This window comes from Etheostoma spectabile, chromosome 7, assembly GCF_008692095.1.
Source record: "Etheostoma spectabile isolate EspeVRDwgs_2016 chromosome 7, UIUC_Espe_1.0, whole genome shotgun sequence".
In the NCBI taxonomy this organism is placed as follows: Eukaryota; Metazoa; Chordata; class Actinopteri; order Perciformes; family Percidae; genus Etheostoma; species Etheostoma spectabile.
Genome location: NC_045739.1, coordinates 4,137,200 through 4,158,163, shown reverse-complemented (window position 1 = coordinate 4,158,163; position 20,964 = coordinate 4,137,200). Strand labels below are relative to the sequence as shown.

Here is a 20,964-nt window from a genome sequence, read left to right as displayed (position 1 = left end):
TAAGCCATACCCAAATTTCATTATCAGATAAGGAGAAGACCACCGCGTCCTAATTTGCTCTCAACTTTGGGTAACGTTACTTCTGCCATCCCCTCCAGCCAAACAACTTCTCTTTGGTGGAAAGTCTGGAAATTGTGTTTTTTTTTCCATCCTCCGGGCCCCAAGAAGCAAAACAAATGAGTGTTTCCTTTTCATTTGACTAAAAACACACACCGTGCATGTCTTCTCTCGGCTCCGGTCTCGTCGCTGACATCCGTCTGTAGGCTGCTAGACAGACAGCCTGTTTCCCCAAGTCAACCACCACCCCCTACCTCCACCCCCCTGCGGTGGTGGAGTCGGCCTGTAGTCCGTATCCTGGTTGGACGAAGCACCCGGAAGCGCGGCTTTTTGTTCGAACGAACTCCTTTACCCAGGAGCCCCCGCGACGCCTCAATTTACAGAACTGGCTTCTTGGGCTACGGGAGTGTTTCCCATTTAAACAAACAGTGCCGAAGATGGCGGAGAGTTAATGGTGTAAAGAAGAAATTATCGATCCGGTAGAGAGATACGTCCACAAGGTAAGCTCGTGCAGCGTGTGTGCTAACATTTAGCTAATTTAACGCGACTTTGCTTTTGGTTTACACTTCGATAGAGGACGGAAATGTACTGACTTCTGTTCCCAGCGTCAGTGCACACACAATATTGGCATCGCTACGGTGCGGAGAGGGCACAGTGCATGGTCATATAGTACATGACAGCAAAGATTCACGAACCTTGTTTCATGACGACGATGAAGTGCACGCTGGGAGTCCTGTCTGAGTGTCAGCGCTGCAAATTAAACGGACCAGATTGTTTTGGATCAACTTAACTTGATCGCGCAAAGCTGGCCAGTTTACGCACAAGCTGGTTGGGATCGCAGAAGTGGTTCCACATAGGTACAGAGCATCGGGAAGTTTTTCTTTGGGGAGAGCATACACACACACGTGAACACTCGCATACTCACGCTTAAACACACACACATGCACAAACAGGATGATAGTTTTCTATTTTCTCTCGCCTGTCCGTGATAGTCCGTGGGTAACTGTACAACAGCTGAGCCTGACGCTGTCGCACTATTAGGGAACCTGGACCGAAATGTTTGTTGTTCAAGTGCATGCAGACATGCTCAACATGCCGTGTGTCATATGCGTCATGTTTTAGAGCGGCTACTGGTGTATTTGACTGGTTTTGTTGCCATATGCCATACGCGAGGAGGCAGACGATGCTGACTAACTGTCTGTCAGTCAACCAGCCTGCGTGCTCGGGTCCCGACTGCTGAGAGGTAAAAAGTGCACTGACTCTACTGTATGGCTCCAGTTTGCAAGTCGGTGCACTGAATGGGGCATGCATTGCCTATACATGTTAGGTGACATAGTGAATGGTCGCTGTGCTCGTGTCATTCCCTCTTAGGTCTCCATCAAACACCAATCCTCCTGTCATCTGATTCATCCTTAATAATTTGTCTCACTGTATATCTGCAGGGGGCAGCAACGTGGCCCTGTGCATAACCCTGAAGCTCCATGGTCTGATCCCTGAAACAGCCAGTCAGTGTGGTGTGTGTGTGTGTGTGTGTGTGTGTGTGTGTGTGTGTGTGTGTGTGTGTGTGTGTGTGTGTGTGTGTGTGTGTGTGTGTGTGTGTGTGGTGTGTGTGTGTGCATGAAAACCACCATGTCCTTGAGTATGACACCAGATTCTGTTACAATACCTGCTCACACTGGAAAAGAGCAGTTACTCTTCAGTGTGTGTGGTGTGTGTGTGTGTGTGTGTGTGTGGGTGTGTGTGTGTGTGTGTGTGTGTGTGTGTGTGTGTGTGTGTGTGTGTGTGTGTATAAACAGTAGGTCTAGAATGGAAGCAATCCCGATGTCTTTGTGAGGACAGATAAGGATTTGAGGTTGAGTTAATTACACTGAAGTCAGTGTTTCAATCTATTCTATGGCTTTTGTGGCTGAATAAGGCTGTAATTAATGATAATTATAAGATATCATCTATGAAATGTGAAAAAATAGTTTTAAAACATTACCAATATAAAATTGTAAAAATCCAAGTTTGCCAGTACGGAAGCCAAGAATGGCCATGGATATTTTTTTTTATTTATTTTTTTTATTTCTGGTGATAATGGCTTATTTATTCGTTATCTCAATAGAACAAAGTTTGTTTTCTCAAGATAAAAAATGATTTATTTTATCTCAACATAACAAAGATCGTTTTATTGAGATACCGAATTAATTAACAATGTGCTCGTCTTTAATTCAAACTAATGCGCTGCCACGAACGGCTTCCGTAGCGCCGCTGGCTGCAGCTGGAGCCTACCGGCCAGTTGTGCAGTCCATTTGTACACAGAAGGATGGAAGGCTGACAAACTCTTATATATCTGACTGCTTCAGCTAAGGTAACGTAAACGTAGGCTAACGGTAACTTAGCAATGTAATGCAAAACGTAATTAAATGTTTATTAATTCATTTAATGGTGCTATGTACGGAAGCCGTTCGTGGCACCCAACATTACATCAGCACATTATTAATTAATTTATCTCGATAAAACCATCTATATGTCGAGATAATTAAATAATATATTTTTTTTTTATATTTTGAGAAAACAAACTTTGTTACATCGAGAGATAATGAATTAATAAGTCGTTATCATGCGATAACAGTGTATTAAAAATAAATAAATCCGGGGCCGTTCTTGGCTTCCGTGTGCCAGAGTAATATAAATCGGAGAAAAGCAGCAAATACTCACGTTAGAGATGCTGCAAAAAGAGAATAAAAAATATCACTCTTCTATTTTCTCCTGAAATGTTTACAATCAAAAGGTCAGAATTAGCCAGAGTGGTACTGAACCAAATCTCCAGAGGCACAATCATGGTGTAAATGTCCTGCGAGGTCTTGTTTCTTGCCTATTCTGTTTATTTTACTGCTCGGTTTTGTATGCATTCCTATTAACGTTGTCGTGGTGATATTAGGTTCTCGTCTCGCTGTTCTTTCTGCTTTCAATGGATTTACAGTTTGTCAACTCTTGGAAAGCTGCTGCTTTTGTTAAGGGCTTAAAAAAATGAATTGATTATCAAAATTGTTGGCGATTCATTTTCTATTGATCGACGTATCTGTCCCTGAAACGGATCTGTGACAGATCAGTATTGTTAACCGTTTCAGCTCTGTGGCTGAATTGTCTGTCTGCTGGCCGGGCGAGGTGATGAGAAGCTCTTGTCTTGTACCATGGCAACCCTCTTGACAGATTTACAGTCAACTCTGTGGCCCGAGTCTCTGCGCGCGTGCAGACCGACACACGCCTACAACCTGCTCACAAGGAATTAAAGGGAAGCTAGACTGGTGAGGGGTGTGGGCAAGCTGCTCGGACCCACGAGGGGGTCTTCGCTAAGCGGATGGTGAAATGAATGCATGGACAAGGAAGAAGAGGGTGACAGTGATGCATGATGTTTGCTGAATGGGATGGGGTGGGGGGGAAGGGGGAAAGAGGTTAGCAGGGGATGCTGGTGTCTGGGTCAGGCGCTGGGGGCAGGGCTCACGAGGCTGAGCGGAAGGGACGCAGGACATCACACACCAGCCTGGGAAGCTCTGTGATTGTGTGTAAGTGTGTGTGGATGAGGGAGGGGGTGTGTCCAATAAGGGGAGGGGCTCAGGTGGAGCCTCTTGATGCAGTTCTACCTGGCATTTCTGTCTTTTCTTAATCCTTGTATGGTATTCGGGTCAAATTGACCCATTTCAGATTTTTACAAGAAGAAAAATGGTACAAGTTACATTTTTTTCTACTTGAAAATCAACGACCTTACCTTATTTTCTGTGAAAAACATGTATTCCTTACTCAATTCAGAAATTATTCTGGATATTACCACTTATGTTTTTTCCATAGTGTATTTTTGACATGAATTATAACCTTATGACAAAAACTGAATCACACTTCCTTTTCTAATTGTGTTCTAATAGAGACTGATTGCATTCCCTAAACACATATGTTATCTCAAACATTGAAATTGAGATAAAGTCAATATTTGTTAATATATTATGAAGTAAATTTTTTTTTCAGAATTGTTTTTAAAAGCCCAAATAAGTCACGGGTCAATCTGACCCGAGGGATACGAGAGGGTCCCCAAAGTGAAGAAAATACAAGGGTTAAAGTTGTTGCAGTCTCCAATCTGTAGTTTTTTTTACCTCTTTTGTGGAATCAGGAAGTTCTCTTATTTAAACAAACCGCATTCTCTCCTCTCTCTCTCTCTCTCTCTCTCTCTCTCTCTGTGGTAGGTCCCTCTCACTGTCCCCTGCCTCCCCCAACTGCAGTGAAGTGAGTTGAACCGTTGTCCTGTTGTTGTTGGTGACTGTCTCTAATGTGTTAAACAGGAAGTAATCTTTACCAGCTCTCATTGATTTCATTCTGTGGAGGAGGGTTCTTTTTTTTTTATCTCGCTCATTTTTGTACTTTACTCTAGCATCTCCAGTCCGAGCAATGAACACTCGACACGCTTGATTTGATGCGTTCTTATCAGACTTGTCCCAAATGACCAGGGTTAGGTAACTTTTGACACTAATGACAATCTGGTATTTGAGTTTCAACATCTATACCAAGACAATAGTTTTTCCAATACCTTGTTTTGAGGAAAATAATAAAAAATTGAAATGCAACAAAAGAAAAAGAATAAAAATGTATCTTAACAATAGCAGCCATTCAACAACTCTCCCTAAATAAAATGTAAGCATAAAATTAGCAAAAAAGGGAGATTTAGCACTCCAAAATAATATAAAATGTATATACTTGTATATATTGTATAAATTATAACAATGGGTACTTGATTCTGATTTTGGACTTAAAACTGGGAATCTTAAAAAATGGGTCTTAAAATTGCATTTGATAGCTATATATATTAAACAATGCTAACATTCTGAGGCTAAAGCTGCACGTCCCGGGCACTCAGCATCCAGCAACAGTCAAGGATCAACGTAAAAGATATGGAGAAGAAAAAAACAGCATTGTTGTTGTATTGCAGTGAAGAGCTGGTTAGTCTTATGCTGTGTTCATACCAAACCAAAGAGTTTGACAACAGGATCATATTGGAATCATTTGTGTTTAGTGAAGATCCCAAAAAACATTTCTCTCCGCCATCAACCATGGCCAGAATAACCACTATTGCTGCTTTGTACCTGTGGTGGAAGTCCCAAATATTTTGGAAAACCAAACACTGTTTTGTCTGGGCTATCACCCGGAGGCGCATACAGCTTTGTGAATTTCCCAGACTTCTCCAGGAAGTGTCTGGATGACTGCTGCTCCCAGCGCTTCTTGAGGTACGGTACAGATTATTCTGTGATTTAATAGCAATTTTGCATATTCACAGTATTTGCGTCGCCCGCTGCGAATTTGTATCTATTTGTGTCTTTGCATTGAATTTGTACTGTATGTAATTGCACCTCGTTTAAGGTTTGCATGCGTTCGGTGTGAACACATCATTATAAGTAAGGAAAAAAGTAAGATCAGACTTTTATTAGATACTAATCTTGGATACTTTATAGTTGTTTTTTTGTACTTACCACTGGGATGGATCTAGAGACCCGATTCTATTAGGTTAAAAATTTCTCAAAACCCAAAAATCAATAAGGTACGAGTATATCGATACTTCTATAGTGAATAGTGGATCACATAACATTATGTCTGAAAATAGAGGCGAAAAATCTATTTACGAGTACAATGTGAGCGTTAAAATCCTAGTAAATGCTCTGTTCCAGAACGGACGTCAGAGGCAACAGAAGCATCGCTGCATGGGACGCTAGTTAACACTAGCCGGCACATGGCAGCAGCTTACGTTGATGTTAGCCCACCGTTAGCAAGTAGCTGGATTAAACAGGGTTAAAATGCTGAAAGCTAAACGGTGTCGTGTGGCTGTATTTCACTGTGGAGGATTCCAACACCGGGACGTACAACCATCTGCCGCTAAAACTATGAAGGCATTCAAAGTTATTGTAAAATACTCCTTATCCGTTTTTGTTGTTTAATAGCAATCCACTGGTAAAAGAAGTTATTGTTAGTTAATGTTGTTACAGTCTTAATAAATTATTAATTCCCCCCTTTTTCTCCTGATCTGAAAATTTAACCGATGCAGGACTCAAAACCGTGATTGGAACCGTGAGTTTTATGATCCGTTGCACCCCTAGTTCTCTTAAGATTAAGAATTTGTCGTCTTGACTTTTCACTAAATAATAGAAAAGTATTGATATTGGTATCGATAAAGACTCGGAATGTTAAGCAGTCAGAAATTGGTGTCAGTATCTATTATTATTATTATTATTATTACTGTTCACATTACAACTCCTTAATTATGTAAATACATATAACATTCCTTTAACTATGTAAATACCGTTCATATCCACTCCTCTTATATTTCTTTATTTATATTTCTACTTAATATTTCTACTATTTGTGCAACTGCAACAAAGAATTTCTGTATTTCTGATTCTGAACAAGGATCCCCATCTCTACTTTCCACACACTAGGATGTGGATTTACCGGTGTGTTTGGCAAACGTAACGCTCTTTTGTGTAATGCTGGCTGGGTTTGCTGGGTTAGCTGGAGTGTGAACTCCATGAAATCCGACGGAGAACAGGAAAAAGCGGCTAGAGTTCGCCTAAACTCTGATAACATCCAGGACCGGCTCCCACAGACTGTGCCATTCTTGAAAGGGGATTTTTCTGATGTAACCTGGAACTCCACAAACTAATAGTAGTTAGTTAGGGAAGTGCTTCTTGGCCTTAAAAGTAGTGCTTAAAAACTAGTGTTTGAATCCCCCTATCGGTCCTCTATAAGCTTAAAGGGGAAACACAAAAAAACTGAATTCTAATGATTTTGCATATTATGTTTAGTCAATATCTGCCAACATTTATGGCTTTCCTGTGAAGCCAGAAACCACAGAGCCATCATTCCTGCCTGCGAAGTTATCAAGAGACACTTTTTGCTGCTGCTCTTCTGATAAAGAATTGGAGATAGGCAGGGGATTTATGTGTTGGCTTTAGCTCTGACACCCAAATGAGCTCTATTTTATCGTACAGCTAACAGTTTGAAACCAGAAATACTACCCACATCCCGTTTATAAAAAACAAAAAAGCAAAAAAGACATGCTGGCTGCTTTCAAGGCTGATAAGGACAAGCTCCTCCTAACTATTAAGGAAGGTCCTTCACAGACTGTCTTTTGAAAGCTTTGGGTTTTATTTGTTTAACATTGGAGATGTAAAGTGTTCAAGATGATCTAAATTACTTGTTGATATTTTTTATTATAGATAGCTTCCCCCTCTGTCTCTCCCTCCAAATAACACATTAAGCAGTCTACACTCAGATACACTGGGGAAAAAATGTATACTTTTAAATAATAATAACCCAATAAAATGTTACTTCCTTTTTCATTCCTATATATATTCATATATTCATTCCTATATATATATATATATATATATATATATATATATATATATATATATATATATATATATATATAATATATGCTGCTTATCTTATTGTCAGTTGTGGTGTGCATGCTGTGTGTGTTGGAGTCGATGCTCTAGTGGTTGTGCTGACGGGCTTACATGAGTCAAGACAATGCATGAAGAAACGTTGGTGCCGCACATCATTTCTCAGTGTTGATACCTCCTGCAATATCTTTTCTTTTACAGAGTACAAAATAAATACATATATACAGTATATATATTTTAAATATGTTTCATCGTCTAAGTGCTTACTCATAATGACTGCTAACATTGCAACTTAAACTTCCTTTTTCTGGCCACAGCACTTTCATTATTATTATTTATAATGTTGGATGTGGTGAAGGTTTCAGCAAACTGTTGCCTATTTAGAAAAATAGCAGAATGGAGCATTTATTTTGAAGTCGTTTTATAGCCACCTGACGATTGTAAGTCCAATATTCACTCTCCTTTTCAATTTAGTTTCTGGTCTCCAACTCTGTCAGATACTTAAACCATCTGAAGTATTTGACTCATTAGCTACTAAATGCTCAGAGCAGTTTGTTGTAAGCAGCTACCTGCTGCTATTTTGAGAGTGAATCAAAACAGGAAAGTTGTGGGTGAATGAACTGAAAGATGCCAACTGTGGGTTTCATGTTACACATATATACAATATACACAATGTAAAAAATATTGATAAGACCAGCTTAAAGTTTCTTTTTATTTGACATTTTTGCATGTATTTGAATGTTTTTTTTGGTTTGATTTTAGTTGATTTCATACATAGTTTGTCTAATCCCGTATGCCAAAAATACCAGGATGTACTGCATCCGGTCAGATTTTGCAGTATGTAAGCCAGCATGCTTTTCTTGCCATTTTGACCCACAATCCTTTCCTTAGCATATATGCATAGACAGTTAAAGAAATGGACCAACAGATCCCGTTGCTCCGGATGGAGACCAGTGAAGGATATTAGAAGCACTTTTCCGGTGATGGCTGAGCGTTACAGAGTAGCCTCCAACTGAGCTTGGTGTAGATGTTACGTGAGCAACGTGTCTGAAAGATGTAAGTCTTCTGGTAGCTGTGCTAAGAGAAATCTCAATCATTCCCAATCAGCAGAGACGGAGAGCATAGGTATATGTTAGGAGATAACATAGGCACAGGCTATTTACTGCTAACTAACATGCTAGTTAACGTTAGTGATTAAACCTAAACAGCTGATGTGAGTCCAAACCATCTGCGAGCCTACCCTGTACTATACGGTGATTCCTCTACTGTGCGACAGTAAGTTGAGTGTTATGACACAATCGATTTTTACAAAAGCGTCCGCTACGGAGCCATTATGTGATCAACAAGGTAATGGGGCCTTTTATACATTCTCGTGTTTCTTTAGAAATAAACAAAGGACAAATAGAGTCTTTAAACGCTTCAGATGTAAAGTTATTTGCTGTCAAAGTGACGTCAAAATGAATGTCAGTCAAAGAAATGCTAACGGCGGGTGATGCTTGTTAGCATCAAAATGGTGCCATAGGAGCTACACTTAGAGAGGAGAGGCTTACCCTCTTGCATATGTGAGCAAGAGGGTAAAGTTCAAGGTGCAATGTGATGAAGAAGTAGTATATCCCAATTGAATGCATAGTGCATGCAACAGCTACTTTGTAAGGGCAGCTGCAGTAGTACTATAAATAAAAATACAAAGTGTGCGATTTGGAACTCAGCCACATTCTAATAGCATCTTTCCATCCATGTTTGGGTTTGGCTTAAAATGTTAGGCTTAGGGTTAGAGCTCCACTATGAAAACACAACACACCCAAAAAACCAACTCATCCCAATAGCTAGGGAAACCCAAGTCACCATGTATGTGTGAAAAGAAAACAGAGTCCTAAAGGATAATTACAAAAGTAACATTTAAAACAGTCTTAGGGGGATTGACTCATTTCTCATCTGTCACTGATGCACTAGCAGAGAGATGGCACTTAAACGGCTAGCCAAATAGTTATTATGAAGGGAGAACATTGACTAAAAGCATAAGTATGTGCGCTCTGAACTGATTTGCATTTTTATTGGTTCATGCAATTTAATAAGAAATGGCAGAAAATAAGAAACATCTCATGAGAGAAATATAATTATAGGAGAAATTCTTGTTAAATGGAAGCTAAAGTTTGCGTCGCTTTGAGCAGTGTGACATTGTACTTCTCAAAAGAAAGACCATATGTGAAAGTAAGATTTGTAACACACACAAACTTATGTGTACATCGCATGGAAAATAAATGCAAATTAAACCCGCCTTTGACACCACAATGTTTGCGGTTGCCATCGTTTGTTTACACGTGATGCCTGTAAGTGTAGTTACATACACATCACCGCTATACTTCAGATTTACACCAGTGCTTGAATAAATCCTTCTTTACATTTGAGAATCTAAATGCTAGATGGTGTGTGTGACACTATTTCTTTCTTTTAAAATAAACAATCATTTGAAACCACTCACTTTTTGCAATCATGTCTGCATTTTTGTAATAATTAAAAGTGTTGAATTTACTGTAAAAAAAAGACAAGAATTCGTGGCCAAACTCCACAACATTGAGAGAGTGAGATTGGGAACGGCATGCAACAAGGGTTGTACTTCAGCTGCAATAGTATCCTGCTGCAGAGCTCCAAGCTTGGGACCCATCTCCATTGCCAGGATGCATGGTGGAAAATGGCGTTTGTTATCACATATTAAGGTGAAAAATCCTGTGAACATCACGTTTCCTTTGGAATAAATTACGTTTACATGCCATGCAGTGTATTGTTTTATTGCGTGTTAACAAAAAATGAGCCCAATGAGCATATATTCAATAATTGTACAACGTCCATGCCACTGTATAAGTAAGCTAAGCCACACAACCTCCACCAATAACACCACGGTAAACAATACTTTATATTTTGATATACCTGTACCTTTATAACATTATACTTTTAGGTTGCAATGTCTTCTTAAACCAGGGACATGGTTATACTAATTCTTTAGTAATTCCTTGGTGCCCCTAGAGTCATTTTTCACTCTTGTTTCCCAAAGCCAATGAGTTTCATTATCTCTAAGTTTCAGACTCTAAAGGCTGTTTTATACTTCGGCAAAAAATGTGTGCCGTTGCTACGTGAGAAGGTACATGAAGACAAAAATCTATTCCGAACCCTATGCCGTGGCCTGACGTGCAACTCTCAAAAAATGTTGTGCACAACTGCCAAGAGTGGTATGGGAAGGGTGGGTGAGGGTAATCTTGTTCCTGTTTATTAGAAAAGAAAAACTGAAGGGAAAGGTATTGTTTGACATGTAACTTGTATTGTGCAATTCCTTCAATAAAGAAATAAATTAAAAAAATGTTGTGCACGATGCAAGTTGCTCGGCCGTGGCTTTGTAGCGATGTAGCGTTTCCTTCTGAAATCAGGGAGAAGGTTAACTCTTCCTGCTAAACATGTCTCATTTTGGTCAGAAAGCAAAGGGGAAACACTTGGTTTCTCTCACTATGACTCTAGAGTAAGTTCGCTCCGAAACCAATCGCTGTCACTCTCTCGCTTCTCCCTCGCTCTACCACACACTCCCCACACACACACGCCAGCTCGACACACACGCCAGCTCGACGCACACACCAGCACACAAGTATAAACATGAGGCCCCTTACATTTGCTATAATATAATAATACATTCGCCACGGCAAAAACTCTGCGTGGAGCCTCTGCAGAACCGTAAAACAGCCTTAAGTTGGTCAAAACGAGCATTTGAAGATGTCATCTTGGACCAATAATGAGCATTTCTCTCCTTTTTTATTTTACAGATGTTACAATTTTTTTTTACATTTCATTGTTATTAAAGCTTTAGTGTGTAACTTTTTTATATTAATGAACGTCCATTACATTCAAGCCATTGCCAAATGAGTTGCTACAAAGCTAATTAAGCGTCACTAAATTCTCTGGATTTGTCAGTATGGTTGTGTTCAGAAGGTTGTCGTCTTGTGGCTTTTGCACGCAGAGAATTGAGTGAAGATAATGACCTCTTTTGAAGAGCCCATGTTTTTTTAAATCCTCCGTGTCCTCCTTGGTTTCAAGTAACTGTGTGGAAGAGGGGTGGGGGTGATGCGAGACCACGGAAGGCTTGTATTATGTGGATGCGTTGACAATTTTGTTTTCAATACCTAGAATTCCTCACGGGGGAGACAGACACTATGCACTATATCTTTAAGGTAATGTTTGTCTTGTTAAACACTGATCTGGGGCACCCGGATAGTTGGTAGAGCGGTTGCCTCTATACAGAGGTCTTTTGTCATTTGAGTAGAAAAATGTATTTGGGGGGAAAGTTACATTGAGGACCTTTTTAAAGTAGTTCATACACAGGGGTGCACATAACTGGTACGCATGCACAACAAAAATCAGGAACACGTAATGCCACTTGTGTTACTATGCGCCTTTGCGTACATAACTGATCTTCTCATCTAGCCTTACACATGACATGTTGCTTGTAAACTACTGTCAGAAAACTAGCCAGAGCCGAAGAAAATACTTTTTTCTGGAAAAGTGGCTCCAAGATGTGAAGTGGCTTGAAGCTAACGGTGAGCGCACTGAAATGTGGTGCAAGGTTTGCCGCTCAAATCCACATCTAGCAGACACAACAGGTGTGTTTTCTAAAGGTTCAAAGAATTTCAACCATCCTTTATTTGAAATTACATGAAAAGAGCAAAGAGCACACGAATGTTACTCAAGCCATTGCTAATAAACAAGCTAGCCGAGAAGAAATGTCCAGTTGCCCACTTGCCAGATGGAGAGACAACCTGAATGAAGAACAGCGGCAAGCTCTGTTTAATATTTTTTCCGTCGCCTTCCATAAAGCTAAACATGCACGTCCCATGTCTTCCTATTCTGAGGATGTTCCTTTACTGAAGCGGCTAGGATTAAATGTCGGAGGTGCATATCCTTCACGTGAAGGGGCCACAGGGATCATGCAGAGCATCGCTCACACCATCAGCGGCGAGTTACTAGGCTAGTTGCAGTCTGCTGAATTTTGCAGGCTGCTTTTTGATGGATCTGAGGACATCACAAAAACTGAGCAGGAAATCATTTCCATTGTGTCTGTGTCCTGCAACGGAGAGTTTACCTCAGTCTTTATTGGATTGATTGAATTTGGTGGTGACCGAACAGCGCAGGCCACAACAGACGGACTTGTGGGACTTTTCCAGGACACAGGCTTGGATGACTGGACAAAGTTGGTTGCTGTGTGCACACACGGGGCTGCTGTCAATGTCAGTATCTACTACGGTGTCGTGCCAAAACTCCGGCAAGTTGCTGCGGTTGGAGACTCCCTTGTGCACATTCTGTGCACCGCACACACACTGGAGAATAGCATCAAATTAGCTGATCGTTACATTCCTTACTGTGAGACATTTAATTGCTCTGTGGTCAAGCTGCTGCAGTTTTATTTACAAAAAGGTGGAGCAAAAAAAAAACTGCTGCACTGAAGAAGCTGTGGGAAGAAAATGGGATCTCCATTGTGAAACTTCATAATATTTTTTTCATAATATCAGATGGTCTGCTAGGAGGCATGAAACACTGTTAAAAATATTAAGAATATTCCCAGCCATTAAAATGCAACTGGCTACGAATTATAATAGTGACTTGCAGCATATCTGCCCAGAGCGTTTTCAGTGCTTTCTGTCAAACATGCTTGAAAGTGGCAACATTTTGAAGACTAAATCCATTAGTATTCAGAAGGAAAAGCTGGACATTGGAGAATGTAAGGATGAACTCATGGTGGCCATTGGACAGTTCACACTTCTGCTTGATTGTGAAGGCCACAGGGCACGCACTGCAAGACCTCCTCAGTTTTGGAAACACAACAGTTTGCAGCATTCTCAAGAAATAATAGGCCACCTTGCAACTTGACAAAGACGCCCCTGTAACAGAATGGATGCGCTTAAAGCAGGCAGAAAAACGCCTGGGAGCCGCTTCTGTGTATGACTTGGTCCAAATAGTAAATACAAGTAACCCAGATGCTTACTCAACAAGGTGGCTAAGCTGTCTCGTACACTGCCTTTAAGGAGTGCAGCTTGTGAGAGGGGATTCTCACATCTCAACATAATAAAAACCAAGTACAGACCCCGTCTGTCACATGCTCGCCTCTCAGCCCTGATGCCCATTCCCCTGTCGAAGCAGACCACAGAGACATTTGACCCAAAGCAAGCTGTTGACTTGTGGATGGAGACAGTTAATCGGAGGCTCAACCAAGGATAGGGAGGTGCATCTAAAGCATCTTCATCATCTACCATGCAGGAAGCTGAAGCAGAGGACAGTGAAGAGGACATTGAGAAAGCCTGCACTTAGTAAGATCACGCTACGTAAGGGTTGAGTACCAGCCAACATCTCCTGGGACTCACCTGAGTAACTCACTGAAAAAGTTATGTGCACCCCTTTTTATACATTATGTCTGTGATAATGGAATAACTAAATATCAAACTGGGATGAGCTGATGCACCATCATTCAGAACAACAGTCAACTTGACTGCGTTTCCTCGATTTCAGTTTCCTTTCTTTCCCCAGAATGCCTCAGTGCAGCTCATGTCCTCTGCTGCTTTATTTTTCTGAGAGCTTTTTCTTGTGTGAGAGGAATGTCAAGTGCCCATCTCGGTGCATTTCTCCCAGTTCTGTGTTTTGCTTGTGGTTCACACTTGATTTCCGTCTTCTGAAATCTCCTCTGTCTTTTCCTCCTCCCTTGTCTTTTTCCCCTCCTCTACTGTTTTTCTTCTTTGTTGCGCTTCTTTCTCGCAGCATGCAGTTAGCTGGTGCCCAGACTTCATGTTCTTTACGCCTGAATCATAGCATTTAAGCTAAAACAAGTTTGTGTGTGTTAATATCAAACATTGTCTTTGTACGAGCATGGCTTTCTTTTGTGTTAATTCAGGTGTGTGTGGGTGTGTTTGTGTGTGAAAGAGATGAAGGGGGGGACAGATAGGGGGGAGGAGACGTGGAGAGTCGTTTTATTAACGTGGCAACTCCCGCTAAAATTCAGGGAGTGCTGTTGCATCCAGCTGTTACTGGTTGTGCGAGGCTTCGTTGCCATGGCAACACAGCCTTGTGCGCCTGCTCAAGGTCGTTCATCCAGTTCTGAACTGAGCAGCGTGATGCACATGGGATGCACAGAGAGAGAGAGAGAGAGAGAGAGAGGAAGCGAAACAGACAAACTACTTCAAAGTGACCAATCAAAAGCACTTCTGTTCTGTCCCCTCCCAATCTAACACACACACCACACACACACACACACACACACACACACACACAAAAACACACATTGACATACATGCACACACTTACTTTCTTCAATAAAGAAACAAACAAAAAAGAACCCCTGGCCTTGGGGCTTGTAGGTTCTTTTGCCAGCTGATAAAATATTTAGCTGGTCAGTGGGAGAGAGAGGGATACAGTGGCTGGAGAAGAAGCGAGCTTGGCTTTGTGTTTTCCTTTCTCTAATGGTGCATTGCTGTGAGGCTACCTGGGGCTTCTTCCACCTCCTCTCCTCTCCTCAGAGGGCTGCAGCATCCCTCGTGGGGCTCTGCTGCATGTTTGACTGGACTCAGTACAGCACTCATTGTACCTTTTAAAGACCCCAACACATTGTATGATAGCAGAAATCTTGCAGGTTTGTTGTATGTCACAATGTGCGAAATTGGGTCAAATAAAATCTTGGTTGCAATCCGTATTAGAAAACCTCAGCATGTCAGACGATGAATGAAGTGAATTGTAGCTCCACGCAGAAAATGGAGAAAACAAGACGAGTCTACAGCCATGCTAGCTACTCTGCTAAATGCCAATACTATCATGGCAACATACTCAAAATGACAGTGCTATCATGGCAACATACTCAAAATGACAGTGCTACCTTGATGTAATGCAGGTATAATGTTAGTATAATCTTAGTTTAGAGGGTTAGCATGCTAACATTAGCTAATTAACACTAAGCACAGAGTACAGCTGAGGCTGATGGGAATGTTATTAGTTTTGCAGATATTTGGTCATAAACCAAAGTGTTGGACAAATTTGCCCCCAATGGTGGAACTAGACAAAAAGTCAAATAGTCACCAACGTCCGTGGGGTTCATCCTCAGGGGACTATGAATGTCTGTGCAAAATGACATGGTAATCCATCCAGTGGCTGCTAAGATATTAGAGCCAAAGTAGTGGACATTACCATCACTACAGCCATGCTGCTAGCAAGGCTAAAAATATGCAAGCAGAGACATGTCATCAATAAAGTTATGTCACTTCATATAATTTGTGAAAATACAGAAATAAATTATGATATGATTAACATTTATCATTTTGGAAATGGGCTTTGAATGGGCTCTTGGCCAGACGGAATTGCAGAGCAAATCTGAAATTTGCCGGAAGTTCGTGAGGGTTTTCCCAGGCTAAGAAAACATGAGAATGTGGTCCTAAATTTTGGACACAGGCTGATTTTGGTTGCCAAAGCTCTAAATCAGTCATGATTAGCCGTGATTGTCAACTTTTATCTGGGAGCTTCAGATTTCACATAGTGTAGAAGCCTCTGCAAGTACATGAAGGCGAGATAGCAGCAGACCACTGTGAGCAAGGGTTACAGATAAGCCCTTGCCTACATATGCCTAAATCTGCCATAAAACTGTGCTGGTGCCTAATATGGAGGGTGGTTTTCTTCTCCTGCTTCTGTTTTTCTCTTTTTGTTATTTGCAGGGTGCACACAGAGTTCAGCAGAACTTTCACAAACCAACTTTTCTGGGAGAGCAGGGAGGTCGCTTTTTGTGGTCAGTGACGTGATGTTTTATGGGCGATGTGTATGTTTCTCATTGCTTAAAAGAGAGCAAGATGACGCAATTTTTCACCTTTTTGTGAGCCCTGGGTAGAGAAGAGCTGGATTTTAAGGTAGGAGGTTAGTTTCATGTTTCTTGTGCTGTAAGGTCATGGATGCTTATTAAAGTGGTCCTCAGAAGGGTTTGTGTGTGTCTAAGAAGGGTAGTTCTGTTTTGCACACGCACGCACGCACGCACGCACGCACACACGCACACACACACACACACACACACACTTATGGGGTAAGACTTGAGGTAAATGTTACCAGCTGCAGCACAGTGAGCAAGTGGCTTCAACTCTGCCTGAACCCGACTGTTACGTGACTACCTCCTCAACTTAATTCACTGCCGTCCCTCAACCGCCACACCTTCTATCACTCTTTTCCTGCCACACACTGTGTGTGTGTGTGTGTGTTTTTTTTAAATATATATATATATATATATATATATAACACACACACTGCCATCCCCATCCACCAGCTCCTCTTTCCAGTCCCACTAACTGCAGCATCACTCATCTCAGGATAGCGGGAAAGCACTCCAAGGTCTGCTACCCCCACCTCGTCACCTTGGTGTGCAGCAGCAGGCCGGCCAAGCCGAATTCATCTGATTGGTTGCCCCTCCGCCTCCCCTCCGAGGTCACACTGTTGGTGTTGTGATGTCACAGAGGCTTGTTTATCTGTTCCTTCTGTCAGGCTCATTTACAACCTACTGCAAAATCGGCATGTTGCATGAGCAGTAATAATAGTAACTGCTGTATTCTTTAGTCTTTTTTTAAATCCCTATTAATTAGCTGGTCACTGGTCTTCCTGGGGTCCACACAAATAACACAACAATAAAAACAAACTAGAAAATTTCTAACAATTTTTAACAGTGTGCCTACTTGGTGCACATCCTAATAACAATAAAACTACAAATAATAAATAATAGACTTAAACGGAGGTGTGTGCTGAATTCGCACAACTTTTATGCATTTCTTTCTCACAAACAACAGAGCTACGCTAGAGAACGATTCTCATCATACAATTGACCAGTGCTCACTTGACATTATTAAACCTATGACACAAACTAGTACATACCATACTAGTTTTTTGTTTCAGACTAAATTAAATTCATTCTCACCCATTTAGTAATGGTATGAAACTCAATGTGTAGGTTCTCTCTCAGCTCTACTCTCAACAACCCCCAACCCTTTATTGTTCAAATTTTTCCTCAGTAGGTGATATCAATCGAAGCATGTTTTGGATAGTGGTGGAGAAAGTATTCAGATCCTTTAATTAAGCAAAAGTACTAATACCACTGAAAAAATACTGTTGCAAGTTAAATTCCTGCATTGAAAATGTTACTTAACACTAGAACTGCCATGATCATTTTGACTGTTTTGAAACTTATAAATGTAATAACTTTGTTGGATAAAAAAAATACAATCCTGCTGGTTCCTGACTTTTCCTAAAAGGCTCTATATTTTAATTTAAAATAGTTTTTACATACATTACACACTAGGCAAAGAAAATAAAATCACTTTTACCTAATTCGGCCATACACGGACATTTTGACCGCTTGGATTTTCGCGGTATTGTTTTTAATCTTTTGCGTGGTTGAAGATGCATATTGGTTGCTTAGTTACTATCAGCGTCTCTGCCAAAGAAACGTCATAAGCGGTCTTGAGTAACTAGTGTAGGCATTACTGATGGGCCGAAGGTAGGCCAGAGTCGGTAACGCTAGCAACCATCGTAAATACAGCGGGGATGGACTCGCCAGGTGCTCGCTCTGTGGAAGGAGCTGTACACGGAGCTAGTTGGCCGGTGGCTGCCTATGTGTTTATACAACTTTATACATTCTCAAACTGGCTGGAATTGCACACATCCTCTCCAAGGAGTGCACCAGCAGTGAAATTGTCCAGAGGAAGTTCAGGCAGCAACTGGCAGAGGAGCTGAGACCAGGTTTAGAGAGGAGAAAAGGGAGAAGGGCATGGTCCGAGCAGCCACAGCAGACACCAACACGGAGGCGGTGACAGGTTATGTTAGGTTATAAATGTTCAAATAAGATACTTTTAGATGTGATTTGCATGTTATAAGTTATGTTGAATGAATTTATATACCATATATTTCAGATGTGAATGAAATAATTACGTTTTACTATGGCAATATGAATAATTGAAACACCTGGGCAACTCAAGTGTATAATTAAACTTGTTAAATTGTACATTTTGGTGTTATTTTGTTTTTCTAAAGGTATCCTAACACAATACCTGCATTAATATTGCAATTAGGTATTTATCATGATTATCCCGGCACTTCTAGTGTTAAGTAAAATCATGTAAGTATCATCAGGAAAAGTATTTAAAGTAAAAGTACTCAATGCAGAAAAATCCTCACATTCTAGAAACTGGAAACTAAAAAAGTGAGGCTTTCGATCCTATTTTGCCGCTTTCAACTTAGTTTTAAAAGTGTTAAAAAAGCTTTAAAATGATCAAAAAGAGCATTAAAACACCTTATTTCAGCTGTTGGCCATTACATTGTTGGGTAGTTTAATTTATTATAACATTGTATTTTTTAAACTACATGTTTTTTGTGTGCAAAAATTGTAACTGGTAACTAAAGCTGTCAGATTAATGTAGTGGAGTAAAACGTGCAATATTTCTCTCTGAATTGTAGTGGTGTAGAAGTAGAAAATGGCATAAAAGTAAGAACAAGTACCTCAGATTTGTACTCAAATATAGTACTTGTGTAAATGTACATTCCACCACATTGACTCAGTTTGGATGGAGTGCACAACAGATTTTTAAAAACTTGGCGTGTTGCCTTTTGTCTCCCTTCAATTTCCCTCCGGTACCACTAACAGACCCAGCCCGTCTCTGTTACTGCAGTGCGAGCAGTATGCAGATGAACGCCACCCGCCCTCCCTCCAAGCCACCAGTGGCCCGTCATCTGTTGGACGTTTTGCCGGCGGAGCTCCCGGCATTGGTGGCATGGAGGGAGGGCGGGTGCCATTCATCTGATAAATACAACGCAGCTATTTTTCTTTTTTGCAGAGAGCGGTGACTGATTTGAGTGAAGCTAGGTGAAATCTGAGTTGAGCTTGGAGCGATATTGAGCAGAGCGGCCTGCAGCGGAGGGAACAAACAGCTCCGTGAGCAATGAGAAATTCTCCAGGCCCCCCTCTGCTCACGTGCCCCTGATATCAATGCCTTTAACCCCAATGAATCCCATTTTGTGAAAGACATGTTTAGACAGCTCAGTGAAACATGACTAAGGAGATTTTTAAAAGCGTGCTCATGACATGCAGAGAGGATGCACGCTCAGGCTTTAGTCAAACTGCTGAATTTCACATTCTACTGTGGGTGGAGGACTATGCAGTTACTACCTTCACCCATCTCTTCCTGCCAAGCTGGGAAGAAGGAAGAAGCCCTGCATGCTTCCGACTCAGCTCAGGCAGAGGGGAGGGAGCATATTTGGTTGAATCGACTTTTCCTCTCCCCCACCTCTCTCATTTCTTTTACTGCCTCCCTCCCTCGCCGAATCTGTTAGTCCTGTGAGATCCGAGTCATAGTAAACCGGCAACGACATCTGCATGCTCTCCTTAGAGGAAAAGGGGCCAGAATTTAAATATTGATTTGATGCAATGTGATACAAAGATTCCGGTTGTTCTCCTGTTCTTCTTTTGGGAGCTTTTTATAGCTGTTTGTGTATTTGTAAGTGTTGTCCAGCAAATCAGACTTCATCCAAAAAGAAGGCTCTGCTTGCATAAAGAATCCCCTCTCCTTCTTCTCGCTGCGTATACGTGCATGTTCCTGTGTCTCAGTCAGACACCATGCCCAGGATGAAATATCATCTGCCGTTGTACTCAGCTGCCCACTCAGGTAACCATCAGGTGAACAGCTTCAGCTTGCCTGCAGATCTGCCTAGGTTGCTGGTGATGTTTATTGAGCTGATCAAGCCTGACTGACAGACTGCTGACATTGCTGGTAGATTCAGGTGCAGCGTGATGGAGGAAATGCTGCCTTTTCCTCTCCTGTGAAAACCTGCCTGGACAAATATGTGTGTAGGCGCAGCCATTTAAATTGATAACTATGGGTTAACAGGAGGGCAGATGTGAAGCAAATGTCACCCTTCTAGCTTCTTTTATAGATAATACGCATTCATTTTAGACAAATAATGTAAAAAAAACCCACAAATTTCAAAAATAAAACCAACACAGATGTTTTAACTATTACTTTTTGATCCCTTCCATTAAATACAACCCCTTTAATTCTCTGTAGCTGATAAGATTGTTTTTCCTCTCTGTTCCATCCCAATATCCTGTTTTGACAGTAAGCACAACAAATCAATGCTGCTGCGTCATTGTGACTTGAATGACGCCACTGCAAATCACCCTGACCAAGGCAGCTGCTTCACTGTTTTTTTACACTGCCAACACTTCAGTAGCATCTACTCGTAACAATATATTCATACCGGTTAGGAAACTGAAGGAGGAGGGCTTACATTCAGGATTTTTTTAGATAAAGATCACACTTGGAAATGTATCTTCCTGTATTTTTATGTTTTGTATATATATTTTGTAGATATATTTCAGCTTGTTGATCTGATTTGAATATTATACCCTTTTAATTTGTTTTCATTCCCCCCCCATCCCACT

At 41.1% G+C, this 20,964-nt stretch overlaps 1 protein-coding gene across 5 annotated transcripts in view; it reads left to right on the top strand.

Annotated features, from left to right (window-relative positions):
* The first annotated feature begins 426 nt into the window (after positions 1–426).
* Positions 427–20,964, top strand: part of LOC116692217 (nuclear receptor coactivator 3) — a 64,599-nt gene continuing 44,061 nt past the window's right edge. For 2 of the 5 annotated variants that reach the window (XM_032520321.1, XM_032520323.1), the window contains exons 1-2: positions 436–557; positions 19,363–19,458. The gene's annotated coding sequence lies outside the window, so the exon portion shown is untranslated. Of the gene's footprint in view, positions 558–4,277; positions 4,318–19,362; positions 19,459–20,964 lie in introns of all 5 variants that reach the window. The other 3 variants (XM_032520318.1, XM_032520320.1, XM_032520319.1) reach the window with 2 other exon arrangements.